This window comes from Giraffa tippelskirchi, chromosome 1 (genome assembly GCF_054371585.1).
Source record: "Giraffa tippelskirchi isolate mGirTip1 chromosome 1, T2T-mGirTip1v1.2.pri, whole genome shotgun sequence".
In the NCBI taxonomy this organism is placed as follows: Eukaryota; Metazoa; Chordata; class Mammalia; order Artiodactyla; family Giraffidae; genus Giraffa; species Giraffa tippelskirchi.
The window spans coordinates 53,165,948-53,184,495 of NC_137275.1; the positions used below are offsets into that span (position 1 = coordinate 53,165,948).

At 42.7% G+C, this 18,548-nt stretch overlaps 1 protein-coding gene across 1 annotated transcript in view; it reads right to left on the reverse strand.

Moving 5' to 3' along the window:
- The window catches only part of CHRNA9 (cholinergic receptor nicotinic alpha 9 subunit), a 75,938-nt gene extending 66,154 nt beyond the window's left edge, over positions 1-9,784 (reverse strand). Inside the window, exon 1 of the mRNA XM_081592020.1 lies at positions 9,607-9,784. The gene's annotated coding sequence lies outside the window, so the exon portion shown is untranslated. The remainder of the gene's footprint in view (positions 1-9,606) is intronic.
- Positions 9,785-18,548: the final 8,764 nt, after the last annotated feature.

An 18,548-nucleotide genomic window follows, 5' to 3' on the forward strand; every position in this document is an offset into this window, starting at 1 on the left:
AGTCCTGAGCCTGGACCTAAGAGGCCTTGGCCATAGCTCTCTCTTTCTTGGAAACGTGCCAAGACCCCTGTGAACAAGCTCAGGCTCACCCACAGGAAAGTAAGTGATCATATCAAACAAACACAAGTTATCTCAGTTGCCCCGGCCAAGGCCCAAGACATGCAAGAGAGCCTATTCAAGATCAGCAAACAACTCACAGCTGACCCAGAAGATGACCTCACAAGCATGAGTGAATCCAGCCAAGACTGAAGAACTACCTACCTGATCCATAGGTTGTAGGTAAATAATAAACGCTTATTGTTTTAAGTCACTGAGTCTGGGGGTAGTTTGTCAGATAGCAATAGCTAACTGCCATACCTGGCCATGCTGGGCCTGCTCTCCCCCATGACCATACTTAACTGGGGGGAGCAGCCCCCTTGAGAGGAGGCTGGAATGCTGTGGCTCCTCACTGCTCCTGCCACTGTTCCCTCTTGTCTTTCTGACACAGAAGCTGAGTGATAGTTGACACTAGTTGTCATTCTTTTTTTTGTTTTTAATGAGTTATATGCTCTTTTGTAGGTCTGTTTTCTCAAAGTACAGAACAACAATGAGAGTTATGGCATAATAATGGTAGGATTACTAAGTTTTATTGTTGGTAACTGTATATTGTCACCCTGTTTATTTAATTTATATGCAGAGTACATCATGCGAAATGCCGGGCTGGATGAAGCACAAGCTGAAATCAAGATTGCTGGGAGAAATATCAATAACTTCAGATATGCAGATGACACCACCCTTATGGCAGAAAGCAAAGAAGAACTAAAGAGCCTCTTGATGAAAGTGAAAGAGGAGAGTGGAAAAGTTGGCTTAAAGCTCAACATTCAGAAAACTAAGATCATGGCATCTGGTCCCATCACTTCGTGGGAAATAGATGGGTAAACAGTGGAAACAGTGTCAGACTTTATTTTTTGGGCTCCAAAATCACTGCTGATGGTGATTGCAGCCATGAAATTAAAAGATGCTTACTCCTTGGAAGGCAGGTTATGACCAACCTAGATAGCATATTTAAAAGCAGAGACATTATTTTGCCAACAAAGGTCCATCTAGTCAAGGCTAGTAGTCATGTATGGATGTGAGAGTTGGACGGTGAAGAAAGCTGAGTACCAAAGAATTGATGCTTTTGAACAGTGGTGTTGGAGAAGACTCTTGAGAGTCCCTTGGACTGCAAGAAGATCCAACCAGTCCATCCTAAAGGAGATCAGTCCTGGGTGTTCATTGGAAGGACTGTTGTTGAAGCTGAAACTCCAATACTTTGGCTACCTCACGCGAAGAGTTGATTCATTGGAAAAGACCCTGATCCTGGGTAGGATTGGGGGCAGGAGGAGAAGGGGACGACAGAGGATGAGATGGCTGGATGGCATCACCAACTCAATGGACGTGGGTTTGTGTAGACTCCGGGAGTTGGTGATGGACAGGGAGGCCTGGTGTGCTGCAGTCCATGGGGTTGCAAAGAGTCAGACACGAATGAGCGACTGAACTGAACTGAACTGAAAGCTAATTTTAAAGCAGATTATTAATTTGGAAATATCCTAAGAACTGATAGGGACCAAAATAATGTCAATTTATTGAGTGCTAAATAACTTTGATAAGAATTATAAAATATTTATACCTTCTGATCAAGGTAAAAACACCTTCTGAAGATACTTCAGAAAAATAGCATAGGCAAAAACACTTTAGATATTTACAGCATCTACTCATGCAATGGAATATTTAACCTTAAAATAAATATCACTGTGGGAAAACATGAAAATTTGTTCAGAAAATAGTGTTAAATGAAAAATATTCATGCACATAATAATAAATGCACATTAATTGCAATTCTACAAAAATACAGTACACATTGACAACACTTGGAAGAGGATATTGATTAATATAAATAGTCATTTCAAGTTAAAATTTTAAGAAAATTATCAAGTATACTATAATTCTAAAGTTTGGAAAATACAGACCATTATGCTACCCCATCATAAAAAGTGTATTTATAGGCTATTACTCAAAGTGAATAATCACAATATGTTATTTTATTGGTATTTATCAATAAGTGTAATTGAATATTGATATGTTTTATTGGGAGACATAAGAAAAATCTATTATATAAGCAAAATTTTTATTCTCTTAAAACCTGCAATCTGAATGTTTACACTAGGACTCATTCTTTGATTCCTACTCCCAAAGCACATTCATTCCTTCTTGTTGTTAAAAACCAAACAGAACAAAGCAAAATTCCAACACTTCTAGCTCTCAATCAGACTATAACAGGGAAATAAAAGATTCATCCTCACCAGTGACAATATGCTGGTACAGCATAATCCCTGTTCTCTGGGTTCCAAGTTGTCTGATGGAACATTCACACCCAGGGTATCACAGTCACAGTCAGCTTTCAGCAAGTCTTCCTCTGGTTGCATGTGGAAAGGAAGACCTCCCTCCTCCTGGGTACCACTGAGGAGTAGAAGCCACTCCATCCGTCAGACATTCCTCCAAAGGAGGGTTTAGATGTATTTGCAATGCAGGAGACCTGGATTCGATCCCTGGATTGGGAAGATTCCCCTGGAGAAGGGAAAGGCTACCCACTCCAGTATTCTGGCCTGGAGAATTTCATGGACTGCATAGTCCATGGGGTTGCAAAGAGTCGGACACTACTGAGCGACGGTCACTTTCACTTTCACAATGGAGGAAGGGAGCTACTGACTAAAGACAGCTTAATTGATGAGCTGGTGGAACTCAGTTTTCTTCCTGAATCTTGTAGTTTGAGTATGGACTCTGGTTTTCCATGCTGTAAAATGGATGATTCTTTCTGCCCTTTCTTACTTCATAGGTGATGGTGGTGGTGGTAATGATGGTGATGATGGTGGTAAGAGTGGCTAAGGAGAGCCTGCTATCTGCCAGACCCTATGTTAAGCTTTTAATCTTCATTTATCTCACTTCATCCCCACAAAAACCCATGAGAATGGTATTGGTATTATCCCCAATTTTATATTTGAGAAAACAGGAATTTGGAGAAGCTACATAATTTGCCTTTGTTCACACAGCCAACAAATGGCCGTGAAAGAACTTAAACTCAGATCCATCTGATGATGCTAACACCTAGCTTTTGACCTTCCTACCATATACTCTTGATGTAAATTTATGAAACATCCTAGGGAAGCATGTTAAATATCCAAAAAGGCTAGAAGAGACATATTAGAAGATTAGTGAAAGGACATTTTATGTTATTATTTTTGGTAGGTAGTATAGGTTCCAAAACAAACTTCATTTCCGAAACACTCTTTCCTACTTGTTGGGAAGAAAAACCAAAAAAAGTTTTGCTTTTTTAAAACATTACTCTTAACTCATAAAACTTACAGTCATGCTATATCAGCTCAGAGCACCAGAAGGGACTTTCAAGGTTACAGGAACCAGTCATCTCCTTTCATAATTGAAGACACTGCAGCTGGCAGAACAGACGGTCATGGCCACACAGCGCTTTAGTCCAAGCTTAATTTTGTGAGGCCTCGGTTACTTCTCTCCTAGCCCCTTCCACAGAGCTTTAATCTCTGTTCAGATGATTCTTGGAAGCACTGAAAAAGTCACCTGCCCTCTCCCCGTCTCTGTCCCCTTCCCTCCCTCCCCCATCCCCCACCAACCACATCCTCAGTCCCTTGGTCAGGTCATCTGTCAAGCTGTTTGTAATTGCTGGGCTGCCTGCTTTCATAGTGCTCCACACGCAGGTGCAGGAAGGGCTGCAGGTGAGAGCTTTGATTAGGTGGAGAGAGGCTCCCCCAGACCTCAGCTATTCTCAGCTCACCACATTCCAGGCAGTCTCATTACTCTGCCGCAGACAGTGGGTCTCCCCCACCCTCTGGCCACCAACAACTGCAGCTGAGATGTCTGCAGACGTGCATCTCCAAACTTTGCAAGGATTCATGCAGTAGCAAAAGAATGAAATATAACTGTACAAAATACAGAGATCTGTAGAAATACAGCTGATGAAGGCCCATTCTTTGACATTTCAGTGAGATGCAATTGAAAAATTCAGTTCAACCCAATCAAACACATTCTAATCAAGCTTTTGCCGATGCCTTTCAGATGAAATGGCTGTTGATAAGGTTACTATTATGTTAATAAATCCAACAGCCAGTTCTCAGTTCTCTTCCAGTTGAAACTCAGTAGCATCTGACACAGTTGAAGACAGGGTAAGTGACCAGCTAATATTGTTACTTGGCTGAGAGTTTCATCAATGCCCCAGTGACAAAGTTTTGGTAGTTAACACCAAAGTGGGCCAGTATTCTTTGTAGTTGTTGAACATTTGTTTGTGCTGAAGTGGTGCGGACATGCCCCTCTGTGAAATAAGTTCAGTTCTTTTTATTAGTCTTTAGGAAGTACCACACGTTTCAAGTCACATAAATCTCCCAACAGAAATCTGTTAAAGTCTAAGAGGATGTAATATAACTACTACTCACACACCTGCCATTTGGTGAGAGTCCGCTATGCATCAGGGATTACATAGTCCAGTGGTTAAGGTCACAGACTTCCTGGAACCTTCTGGAGCCTCACCACCTAGGTTCAAATTCTGGCTCTGAGGCTAACCAGCTTAAAAAACAAGAGAAATATACAACATGTAAGGCTACCTCGAGCAGTTGCCTAAGTTGTTCACTGCACAAAAGTACTCAGCCAACAAGTGAATGGTTAGCTATAGTTATACCCACAGTCCTTTCAGCAAACCCTGTGTCCTGTGTGAGGTTATGTCCATCTGAAGGAGGGGGCTCTGGTTGCAGAAGTGTGTGCCTGTGAGACCTCTAACATACACAAAGGTGTCAGATGGCCTTGCAGCAACCCTGAAATTGGGGCCTCTGTGGTCAATTAATTTCACCGTGGGATAGGTTACATTTAGAGCCTCGATGCCGAGAATACCACCGGCCACACAGCACTCAACAATATTTGCTGAGTGAATTAAACAATGTGAGAATGATCTTCATGAAAAAGTTGCAAAAGTAATGAACAATAATCACTGTAGAAACCTCAAAAAAAGTCAGAACTATCTTCTAATAATACTAAGGACTGACAGACCTATTTCTCTCATTCTCTGCAAGTGTTCAGAGTTCATCGATGTGGTTCAGATTTTACATTGCAACTAACCTTTAAGAAATTATAACATCAATTTTTGGAGTACTTTCAAAGAAAAAACATCCACAACGATCTAAAAAGCCTATTAAAGTGCTTCTCTTTGTTCATGTGAAGTTTAATTTTCTTCGTATATTGCATCCAAAACTACACATTGCAAATTGTGCCGGATTGAATGCAGAAGCAGACTGACACCCAGCTATCATTTATTAAGTTAGACATTAAAGCAAACTGCAAAAATGCAAAACAATGGTACTCTTCTCATTAACATTTGTGTTTAGGAAAATATTTTTGAATCAAGAATGTGTCATTTATGTTAATGGTAAACGGATTTATCATTACTTGAAGTGAATATATAAATATTTTGTCATTTATCCTCGGTAATTTTAGTTTGGTTAACAGTAATAACTACAACTCACATCAACAAAAACTCTTTAGATTTTTCAGTGATTTTTAAGAGTGTAAAGTGGCCCCAAGACAAAAAAAGAAAGTTTGAGAATTGCAGATTTAAAGCAAACTAGGTTATCAGAATCATCTAGGGAACTTGGTAAAAATACAGAATCTGGGCCCTACCCATCTAGATTCTAATTCAGTAGGGCTAGAATAGAGCTCTGAGAATTTGTATTTTATAAGAACTCTCCCAGTAATTCTGATTATCAGTCACTGGTAAAAACAATAAATATATTGAAAGTTTGAGAAAATACAGCCCCAACAGAGGCGTGCACTACAATTGTCAGAGAAGGCTTCAGTTATCCAACAAACGTTTACCAAGCACATACTAACTTCCAGGCAATATTGAGATCGCTGGCCAGACACAAACCATGTCTTGAAGAAACTCACTGACCAATGGGAGAGGTGAAGAGGGAAGGCAAGAGTTCCTGCACACAGTCATGGGGTCTGTGATGGGGGAAATGGGGTGCTGTGGGAACGCAGAAGCAGGGCATGCCACATCAGAGGGCTGGCCTTAAATGATGGGAAGGTTCTGGAAAGCTGAGGGGAAAGGGGTAACAAAGACCTAAGTTAAGATAAAAACCCAGAGGCTGATGGTCATGATGTTCATGCGGCGGGCCGTACATTGGCCAATCCAGCTGAATTGGAGGACTAGCTAGAGAACAGAGCAAGATAAGGTCAGGGAGGTTGGGTAGGCCAGACAACGGAGGAGTTTGACACCAATGAGCTGCTTGGAGTTTGGTGGAGATATAATGAAAGACACACTTTAGGATTGTAACTCCGGTGACATATGGAGGATGAGGGGATGAAGAACGGGATTGCCTACTAGTTGGCAATTAGAATAATGTGATTCTGGGGGCCATCCAAGCCAGGCAGGACAATCAGCAGCAGTGTTCACGCTCAAGGTCTAAAAGAAATTAGATAATCTGCTGAAAATCAGACAGTGGGATAGAATAAATTTAATAAACCCTCCCTGAACTTTCTACATCCCTTTTGTTTGGCTTCTGTGAATCATTTGATAGCAGCAGCTCTTGAAATTTTAGGCTCAAAGACTCCTTTGAGAATCTGATGAAAGCTTTAGACACTTTCTCCATGGTGGGGGAGGTGGGGAATGAATTAAAGCAAAAAGTTGTGTGTGACTAGGCAGGATTTTCTCCACTCTCATGTTCCTTTACCCTCTTATCTTTTTCTTCTTCTCCTTTCTGAAAGAGGTGCTATTTGGTAAGAAGGGAAAAAAAGATTCTTTCAGTAGAATAAGGCACTAGAGTTTTCCTATAAGAGGTAGTATTAGTAGCAGAAATGTTGGGAGTAGAAAGTTCAATTTGAAGTCCAGGAAGTCTCTTCCTGGGGAGCCAAAAGAAGCAATAAAGGGGGGAAACAGAGACGGAGCCCAACTTTGGTGAAAAGAGGAGGGGGAGAACTCAATTATACAGGGTTTGACTGATGCCTCATGGAGGAAGTAAAGCCTGTACGGGATGAGTAGAGGGACTGCCTAGAAGTAAGCCTTTCTTTCTGGAAATGCACTGTATCTTTACACCCACCAGACATGGTAGCCGTAACCCAGGGCAGGTTTTACACCTTACGTCAGTTTCTTGTAAGCCTCATCTTCCACAGCGTTTGGGAACCGTCGTCCCCCAGTCAGAGCTGCTGGTCACAGTAGTGCAGGCTGTTCACTGAACAAACCTCTAGGCAGAGGGGACAATGGAGACTGAAGGCCCACACGCACCGAGTTTGCCAAGCTCAATGGGGCCATGTGCACCCAGAGCGGGCGCCATTTTCTAGTTCTCACACAGGTGTTCTGCAGGCTGGTTTCGCTGTACCACCTGCGTAACACTCTCTTCTGCCTCCTCCTCTTCTATGGGGAGAGGGGACTATGGCAGAGAATGGTCAGTGTATAAGTCTCCACAATACTATGTGGTCTGGGAACATTGACCAGACTCCTATCTCCCCTCCTCCTGTTCCCTTGACTCTACCCTTCCATCTCACCCTCATGCCTTTTACAGAGCCGCTTACACACAGACTCTACCCTCTCAGAAAAAATAAATTGAGGTTGAAGGAGAAAAATTATTCACTACATGACAAGTGTGCTTCTTCTACCAAGAGCACAAAGAACAAAACAGACCTCCCTCCTCCCCTCAACCCAAACCTCGAAGAGCGAAGAGAAAAGCTGTGAAAAAGGACAGCCCATAAACGGTGCCTGAGTAACAGCCACAGAATTGAAACCACAGGAGACCGCTGCCTTCTCCCACAGCTGTGGGGTGAGTCGGCTTGGCTGGCTTCCAGATCACACACCTGCTGTAAGTCTTTCAGCCAGAATTGGCCCCAAGCGGATTCGAGCTTAATGCCCTCCCCTCGACCTTAGGGGGAGATTTCAAGGTGTGGGAAATTGAGTGTTACCCCATCAGTCAGCAAGCCTGGCTGACCCTCCCCACTTCAGGCTGTCCCCTCCTCCCCCTGAGGGACTGGGCTTTTGCTGCCCTGAGGAGTTCCTTTCCTGAGCCCCCTGGTGGAGTCTCATTCCCACCAGAGCAAGCTAAGACCCAGAGCTTGACTTGGAGCAGAGTAACTTGGTAGCACAGGCCTTTTGACTTCAAGGAGACCCGGAGTCCACAGTCATCATCTTAACTCATTATTGACCAGGGGAATTTTTGCAGAAACGTATGCCTGTGGCTGGCAATTTGTTATGTAAGTGAATATTGAAATGTCTCCAGTTAATAACGTTTGGGGAACAAAAGACATATTGATACACATTAATACGTCTCTGGTCAATAATGTGATAATAATGGTGAACAGTTACAGTGCACACATTACTTACCAAACACTTTCCATCCAATGCCGCACCTAATTCCCACAACCTGAGGTATTATGCTCTCCATTTCATAGATGAAATGAAACTCAGAAATATTACAAAGCTTGCTCAAGGTCACAGGTTCCTGCCAACTCCACCAACCCACCAAAACTGTCTCCTCCTTCCCTAGATACGATCATGTGGCAAACTGCTGTGGACTTTCTTCAAGGGAAGAAGTCTCTAGGAGTCCATCTCAAAGATCCACACTTGATAGGAATGGCCAGATAATCAGACTAGAAAAGGGAAGAAAAGAATGTATGGCTAAATGTCAACTACACAGTTGTCTAACGGCCAACAGGGAATGGAGGGAAGGAAGTGCGAGGGTGACTGGTTTCCCAGAACAAGTCTCAATCCCATTACAGTCTATCAGAAAGTTGTGTAGGTGTTTTATCAGGGGCATTGATTTTCTCCCCAGTAAGAGGTTTTGAATGACATCACACACAGAAAGAATCTATCCCAGACCAGGTCTAAGACAATTTTTCTTTCCAATGTTATTATGATGAACATCACGTTATCTTTATGTATTCCAGGACTATTGAAATTTAATTATGTAAAAATAACATATAATCATGGGTGTTACAGTAAACCTGAGAAAGTCAGGATCAACCTATATGCCCGGCCTGTAACGGGTGCTTAATAAATGTTTAGTGAGAGAATGAATGCGCAAATGAACAAACTTTTCCAAACAGAGAAGGGACGAGTGAACTAGATCAAAGTTGCTCAAAGTGTGATCCAAAGGCCAGGCAGGGCAGGTCTGCAAACTGTTACTGGACTACAGCAAGATAAGCAGAGAAATCAAGAATATGTATTTAGAAAGTTTTTTAGCAATTCAATAATGTCTATCGAATGTCTATTTGAATCTACAAATAAATATAGGACTTGCATTTTGTCTTTTTTTACTTCATTTTTTCCTATTAAATCATTGTCTTTTCTTCTTCTTGCACAAATGCATTGCACTTTTAAGCAGTATTGGTCTGCAATGATTGGAAATAAAGAAAAAGAAAAGGTCTTTTACCACAGTGGTTTAATCAGAAGATCACAGACCCACTGGAAAGGCCCGATGATTTTCTTACATGACAAGTTCCATTCTGAAAACCTCCTGGAAGAGATGAGACCCTGAGTCTGTCCTACACAAACCTCCAGCCAGTCAGCTCTAACAGTAGACTTACCCAAGGTGACTGTCATTCTTTGGAGGGGAGGGAAATAGAGGTGTCCACTCAAGGGTGCTCATCAAACAGCTTCTTGAAGCCATGCCATGGCTCAGAGGCTCAGCAGCTCTCATGCTCTCCTCCCTACCCCACCCCCAAACTTCAGAATGAACCAGGGAGAATCAGAGACCTTAGCATCAAAGTGGAGCAAAATCCGAAGCTCTATGTTGTGGCAGGATGGGGGTTTTCTTCCCCCCCTCATCCTCTTTGCTTCCTCCCCAAGATCCCCTCCCAGCCCTTCCTGGGAGGAAGTCTGGTAAAATGGAAGAAAGTGACTGTGAGAGCCTAACATCAAATACTTCTGACAGGTGTCAACAGTGACCAAAGAAAGGTGTGTTTGTTTCATAGCTGTTTCACTCTGAAGGGCTTAAGCCTCCACTGGAGACCTTCCACATGGAGCCCAAGCCTGCAGGAAGGGCAGAGAAAGTAGAAAAAGATGGGATGACAGGGAGGGGAAAGATGGTCAGAGAAGACCAGAGAAAAAAGAGCTGCATGGATGGTCGTCAAACTCTGTAATGAACTTACAGGTGGCTTGATATGAAAGCAAGAACTCTCTGGACTTCATACCTGTCATACTAAGACTTTTCTTTCTAGGACTGGAGTTCCTACAGCACCCCCTCCCCAGTTATGTAACAGGAGCTAGAGTGTGAAACCGAACAGGTGGAACCATTCTTGGAAGTGTAGGGTCAGAGGCATAGCCTGGACTGAATCTTGACTCTTACACAGGCTAGGTGTCTGACCTTGGGTAAGTTTCCTCATCTGTAAAATGGGGTTAATAATATTAACTTCATCTTGGGTGCTTACAAGAAAATAAATTAACATACATAAAGCACATAGTGCCAGATATATCTGTGGTTTTTACTACAGCTTTAAGTAAGACCATACATACACACACACACACGCTTCCCAAAGTTCAATAGACGCCCATAGATGCAATTAACAAATATGTGGTTTCAGGTTCCTGGGAAAAATCTGAACTAGTTACCATGCTGCTTTACATACAATTACGTAGGAGTATGTATATTCGTTAATATGCTGGCATTGAAAGCTGTTCCAAATATAATAATATTTAAAAGGCAGATTGGAAATCAGATTGTACCTTATGATCCCATTTTTGCAGAGATACACACATACATGTATAAGAAAAATTCTGGAGGGATAAATACAAAAAAATGGTTTAACAATGATAATCAGTGTTATCAACAATATTTAAAACAGTGATTTTAATTGTTGTCTTGTGTTTTGCTTTTTTCTCATTTTTTTAAACAACAAGGATGCAATACTTGTATAATCTGGGAAGACAGGCATAGAAATACATATCTTGGCTTCCCTGATGGCTCAGTGGTAAAGAATCTGCCTGCCAGTACAGGAGACACGGATTCCATCCCTAATCCAGGAAGATCCCGCATGCCATGCAGCAAAGCCCATGTGCCACAACTATTGAGCCTGTGCTCTAGAATCCAGGAGCTGAAACTACCGAGCCCACATGCCACCAATACTGAAGCCCACTCGCCCTAGAGTCCGTGCTCCACACGAGAGAAGCCACCACAGTGAGAAGTTGGTGCACCACAACTAGAGAGTAACCCCCACTCGCCACAACTAGAGAAAAGCCTGGGCAGCAACAAAGACCCAGTGCAGTCAAAAATAAATAAAACTTGTATTTAAAAAAAAAAAATGCATATCTATGTAAAGAATCTTTCCTTTATGACTCTTTTAACCTGTCCTGACCAGGCTGGTTTGCTGATTTCCCTTCTGAACATTTGGGTGGAGGAAGAGAGAGTGTGTCTCTGGTTTCCCCTGAACCCATGAAAGCCCAGCTCTGAGTTGTTCAGGGCTCATAGCTTTGGTTGTTGAGCTGTTAATAACATGCAAGGCAACGCTGTTGACTGGCTGCTGTGTCTTATACCTTCCTGCTCCTCTACTGTTTCTGGTTTCATGTGTTGGCCTTTCCCTCTGACATTTTCTTTTTTTTTTTTAAATCACCTGCCAGTGTCCCTGACATTTTAAGCAAAGGGTAAACCTTTAAAATTCCATCATTGAAACCTGAAACAAATAAACACAGAGTCCAAATCTCAAAGGTAGAGCTTCGGAGGTCTGAGACCTGAGGGAAGATGGAAGAGCACCTGAGAGCCAAGACCTGACCTCCAAGTCTCGGCTTTGCCTGCAGCTCTGTGTCTTGGGCAACTACGAGAGTCAGTTGCTTCATCTGCAAAGTGATTAGCTTGGGCCAAATCCTCCCTGAGATCTCTTCCAACTCCAAAAATGTGAGTCTAGTAATAGCACATAAATAATAATATAATAATTATAGTATAATATATAAACAGTGATACTATACAGTATAATAATTAAAATAATAAGATAAAAATAAGAGAACACAAGAAAATGTTCCAACCATGTTGATTTAGATATTAGACCCTCAATAGAAGCATATATACTAACAGAAGGAGAGAAAAAAATTTGTGTGAGTTTGCAGGCAGTGTACAGAGAATTAGTGCAAATATGATTTGGACCTGGACAGATAATTTCCTTCTTTCAGATTTTTCAATTTGTTGCTCAGAGGCAACCACATAGAAGTGGGTTCAATTTTTTAATGTATTCTGATAATATAGATGATAATATTAATGGGCTGGGCTTAGAAGGGACCTCACTTCTGGACAGTAACTGTGTGCATGGCCTAGACACATCACATCACCTTCCTGGCTCTCATTTCTCTCACTTCTTCACAGGGTCATCTTGAGCCTCAGATGAAATCCTGATAGAGTGGAAAAAAGGGGAGTTTGGAACCAAGAGATCTAAGCACAATCCTGATTTTGCCAAGCATTAGCTAGATGCACATAGATGGGGTCATTTAACCTTCCCCTATAGTCAAAGCTATGGTTTTTCTAGTATCATGTATGGATGACAGAGTTGGACCGTAAAGAAGGTTGAGTCCTGAAGAACTGACGTTTTTGAACTGTGGTGCTGGAGAAGACTCCTGAAAGTCCCTTGGATTGCAAGGAGATCAGATCAGTCAGTCCTAAAGAATATTTATTGCAATATTTATTGAGTATTTATTGGAAGGACTGATGTTGAAGTTCCTATACTTTGGCCACCTGATGCAAAGAGTTGACTCATTGGAAAGGACTCTGATGCTGGGAAAGACTGAGGGCAAGAGAAGGGGGAAGCAGAGGGTGAGATGGTTATCTGGCATCACCGACTCAATGGGCATGAATTTGAGCAAACTCCAGGAGATAGTGGATGACAGAGGAGCCTGGTGTGCTGCAGTCCACGGGGTTGCAGAGTCAGACACGACTTAGCAACTGAACAACAGCAACAACCTTCCTGAGTCTTAGCTTCCTGGCCTGTAAAATGGGCCAAATAATAATAACACACAGTATTATTGTGAGGTCCTGGGAGAAAATGTACACAAAGTTAGAGAATGCTAAGCAAACACTGGCAATTAGTACCACAAGACATGGAAAGGCACTTTGGACACATTTAAAGTGTTCAATGAATGAATGTATGGGATGGTGATCATGGAGACTGATTCACTCAGGAAACAGAGGTCAAGGTCTACTATTAGCATGGCCCCATTTCAGATGCTGGAGCAACCAGAGATGGGTGACAGGGGTACATGGCTGCAGAGAGAAATGAGGAGGAGGAGGAGGAGAAAATGGGGAGGGAGAGATATATTTGAGAAGTACATAGGTGCAGTGATTTATTGAAGACTTTCTGAAAACTATTTTTAAAAACTAGCTTCAATCAAAATCCTCAGTAAATCTTTAGTTCCCTGAAATGATGGCTTTACCATCCAACAACTGCCCTTCAGTTAATTCCAGTGACTCACTCATAAATTACACCCCCGCCTGTTTCCCTCTGCGTGAAAGTCTTCTCCCCCAGACAGAAGACAGATTGGGCACCTAGCTATGCTTTATTTAAACAACATGGTCATAAAGGGAAAGTACTTCAGCTGCATCAGTAGATGGGCTCTAGTGTGCTGTAAGCTTGCTCTTTCATACACGCACCAATTCTGGGAATAGGTCCGCAGAGCACAGCAGGCAAGCTCTTGGTTCTCCTCTGCGGCCTATCTCTTCCGTGAGTTCTAAGTCACTTCCTTCCTCGTTTTCAGAATCCGTTGGAAACCACTTGCCCGTGTAAGCCCCCAGCGTCAACCTGCTTCTGTAAACTGTGTCACTTTTCTGAGCCAGTCTGCTAATTCATCCCTTGGAACAGCCCTAGTTCCAACAGGGTTGGAATTGCCAGATGGGCTGGAAGCCCCAGTTAAGTCCGTCACTTCTGGAGGGGGAACTGGGTATTGAACACTTATTACTGTGAAAAGCATGAGTGTCCCTTTTTTGAGGCCAGCAAAGTTAAGTTTGCTCTCTTTTTCAGAAGAGTGGTTTATTTTTAAACAATGCAGTCTGTCTACATCAGCGAGACTTCGCCTCATTTCAGAGAATAAACTACCAAATGTCCTCTCTCTCTTTTCCTAATTTGTTTCTTTATAGCACTGATCACACATCCACATTTATCAGATTTGTTTACGTAATTATTACCTGCACATACACAGCTATCCCTACCTAACTAGATCCTAAGCTCCACAGAAGCAGTAGTTTTGGCTATTTTCAGTCTTGGTCCTAAGAAGGTCATGGTCCAATGGGAGCATGGAAACAAAAACACATAATTATGAAATAACATCATAAATCCAGTGATGGAGAAATGCTCAGATTGATATCTCTTTTAGTGATGGAGTTCTCTACTTTCTTTGACTCACCCCCTTTAAAGAACATCAAGTTTTAGTTGCTCAGTCATGTCCAGTTATTTGTAAGCCCATGGACTGTAGCCCGCCAAGCTCCACCGTCCATGGGATTTTTCTAGGCAAGAATACTGGAGTGGGTAGCCATTCCCTTCTCCAGGGCATCTTCCCGACCCAGGAATCAAACTCGGGTCTCCCGCATTGCAGGCAGATTCTTAACTATCCGAGCCATCAGGGAAGCATAAGGAGCCTAGTAAATGATGAATGAATAAATAAGGGATTGGAGGCTCTGTTGATCCCTTCACTGAGGCACTGAAAGTCATCCATTTTGTGCTAAGAAAGAATACTGCAATTACAAAGTAGAGGAAACCTGGATTGAAAAGTGAGCTTATGAAAAGTGAACAAGTGAAACAAAAACCTCTCTACTCATGAAGCTGAGAGAAAGAGAATCCAAAGGGTGGTAGCGAGAGTGAGGTGGACCTTGTCTGCCACAAGCTCATAGAGTTTGGTAAGGTCATTTAACAGTCCAGGATTATAATGTCTTCATCCACTGAAGAGCAGGATCCTCCCAGCTCTGAGATACATAATATGCCAACTGAATGATACAGCTGCCACTTGTTGAAAACTTAGTATGTGCCAGTCATACTGCAGCCTTTACCTGTATTCATTCTTTTCTTTAATCCTCGCCACCGTCTGATACTATTTTCTCCATTTTACAGATGAGGAAATTGATGCACAGAGAGGGGAGTTAACTTGCAAAAGGCTGCAAGGCTAGTGAGTGGCAGAGCTGGAATTCAAATCCTGGTAATTTGACTGTACAACCTGAACTTTAAAAAAAAAACCCAACTGTTTAAATTATGAAATACATCAGGCACGCAAGAGTGCATAAAACACATAAGAGTTTTGAGTGCTCACTGACTGCCAGCACATACAGATGACTTTGAATATTTGGTAAGTATATCAGCCAAAACCCCATAGGAAACCAAATTTATTCCAGATGGTTCAGACAAAGAGATGTGAATGAAGGCACCACTGGGAGAGGTCTGGGTTAAGGCAACATCCCAAGATTAGCACCAGCAGGACCTCCTATAGGACTGAGAGACAGAGAGAGGAAATGCAGTCCAGAGGCCCTGGAGATATGGAGAAGCTGCTCAGCAGGTGGGAGGGACTCTGTGGACAAGCATCACCCGGGCAGGAAACAAATTGGAAAAAACGCTCAACTATTCTCTCATACTACCGTCTGACTTCTAGACAGAGTCTCCCACCAGCTGCACCCAAGTGAAAGCCAGCCAGGAAGAGACCCTGGGTGATTAGCCTCTCAGCAACAGGGGAAGAGAGTCAAGGGTGAAAATGGAGATGGGGGAGTGGGGACAAACAGCAGAGACCAACACGAGCATGTGATAGGAACCATCTGAGACTTTCTCATAGGAAAAGTGACAAAAGGAAGCTCACGAAGGAAGACTGCCAAGCCCTAATCATCAGCATGTAACAAGAGTCCTTTTCACCATCTTAGCTAAGGTAGCAAGTGTAATGAACATTAAATATAATTCACCGTATAATTTCTCACTGATGGAGTTTAATTACACCAAAATTACACTTTGAAAAGTAAAGATGCACGGGAAGTATCTCTATGTATTAGTCTGAGCCTCGGTTTCTCATCAAAAGAAAGAGAATAATATCTACCTTATGAGTATGTTCTGAGGATTTAATTAGATGGTGTATGTAAAGTTTGGCCTAGCACAAACTTGGAACCAGTAGGAATCAAATATAGTTTGTTGCTATTATCATTATGTGCCATCTTACTCATCTTACCCTATTTAGCCCTGCTACAAACAGCACCTGCTTCTGCGTAATTTCCCATTATGTGGCCCAGTATCAACAAGTCCTAGAATATTCTGATCAGACCTAGATTCTTCAACCCATATATCTGCATAGAGATCCACCCAAACCATGAAAACACAACCATGAACCATAGTTCACAGACATAAAACATTTCCACAGTCACTACTGTATGAATTCTTAGAGAAATTCAGGAATTTGTATCTGTTTTAATTTAGAGAAACCGAGGCTGAAAGACATACAACGCAGACTTTGTGACTCCAAAATGTGTCACAACCATCTGCCTCTTAACTCCCACGTTATGGCCGTCTATCTACCATTAAGGATTAAGTTCTATGTCAGGACATGGACACCTTTGTAAATGATGGTGCTCCATGACTTAGGTGGGTCCCTTTCTCATTGCCAGGAAGAAAAATAAAAAGGTAGGATAAAGATTAGATTTGGAATATTTTATTAAAAATCAGTTTTAAAATACAGGCCGCTTGACTGGTAGGGCCGGGACCTACAAGATTATATGAGATCACGTGTGGCAAAGACATACCATCAGGTTGCTCTCGACATGGCGGTTTTGAGCACAGCTTTGAAGTTCAGCAAACCCACCTGAGACTCCTGGTGCTGCCACTCACCTGCTGTGGGGCCTTGGACTCATCAGTCAGTGTGCTGGGCCTCAGTTTCCCCACATAAGCTGGTACTCACACTACGTGGTGAGATAACAAACACTTGAGTGTTTAGCACAGGACCTAGCATTTCCAAAGCCCTCAGCAAATTCTAACTGTTGGAATGCTTTCTACTTTGTTGTCACTCAGCCTAATTTCATCACACTGGCTTCTACCGCCCTATTTTGTCAGTATAAATTAAAAGAAAATAGGATGAGTTATTCAACCACTCAAACCAACTCTTCAGTGTAAATAAGAGCATATTTAATGTTGCTACTTGGGATGGTTAAGAATCAACATACAATTTTAAAAATTAATTTAAGAAAAAAAAAAAAGTACTGCAAGTTTTGAAGTGTAAGAAACATATACTGGACTCCAGGCAGGAGAAATAGATACACAGTCACATAGAACATTCACACAGAATACATTGCATGAATTCTAACAAAATGACCTATTTTCACTTCTTTCCCTCGCCCACCTCCACCCCCATAGGGTGGAGTTCCTTCCCATAACCACTTTCAACACAAGAGCCCAATTCTTGTCCTTCTCTCCAGTTCAACATGACTTTGTTCAGCTGCAATTCTTCTCCTGAGCTGGGCCCTGGGAACCCTGAGGAGGTGGCTTGGACTTCAAGCACTACCATCTGGTAGGGGAGACAGACACCGATTGGCTTCAGTTTCTGCCAGGTCCCATCACGAGGGAGGGTTTCCACATAGATTCCTGTTCTCAGATGAGAGGGTTCCCAGAGGGAGTCCTTGAGTTTGGCCCCAGCCAACAGTCAGGGGACTCAGCTATGTGCCCAGGTGAAGGCAAAGTCATCAGACTGCGTCTCTCTGGACTTCCCTTCCTCCACTGCTTCCACTGTGGAATCATCTCCTTTTCCTTCACTTAGAGTTAGTTGCCCTTCCCATTTTCAGATCCCTACCTCCACCACCGGCCGTCCCACCAATCTTCCTTCAACAAGAAATAAACAAAAGCTTGGAAACAGTCAATTTTGTCATTAGAAATTTATTCCTGCTATCACAGTAAATGGGGCTTCCCTGGTGGCTCAGAAGATAAAGAATCTGCCTGCAGTGTGGGAAACACAGTTTGGATCCCTGGATGGGAAGATCCCCTAGAGAAGGAAATGGCAACCCACTCCAGTATTCTTGCCTGGAGAATCCCATGGACAGAGGAGTCTGGCGGGCTACAGTCCATAAGGTTGCAAGGGATTGGACACGGCTGAAACAACTTAGCATGCATGCACATTGCTCTTAGGCTTCTCTGATGGCTCAGAAGGTAAAGAATCTGCCTGCAATGCAGGAGACCCAGGTTGGATTCCTGGGTGGGAAGATCCCATGGAGAAGGGAACAGTACCCACTCTAGTATTCTTGCCTGGAGAATTCCATGGACAGAGGAGCCTGGCAGACTACAGTCCATGGGGTTGGAGAGTCGGACATGACTGAGCAATATCTCCCACCCTAAAGACTGGCCCTGAAGGAAAACCTGCATGAGTTATTTAAGACCATTTGCGATTGTTGGAGAAGAGGAGGAATGTCAATAAGGATATCAGGAAGAGATGTGCTCCCATCACTGCCCCTGCCTGGACAGCTTTGAAGACCTCCACTCCCTGGATGCCCAACATAGAAAGTTGGGTAGAGTAGCCCTCATGTCATGGGAAACAGGTAACACAG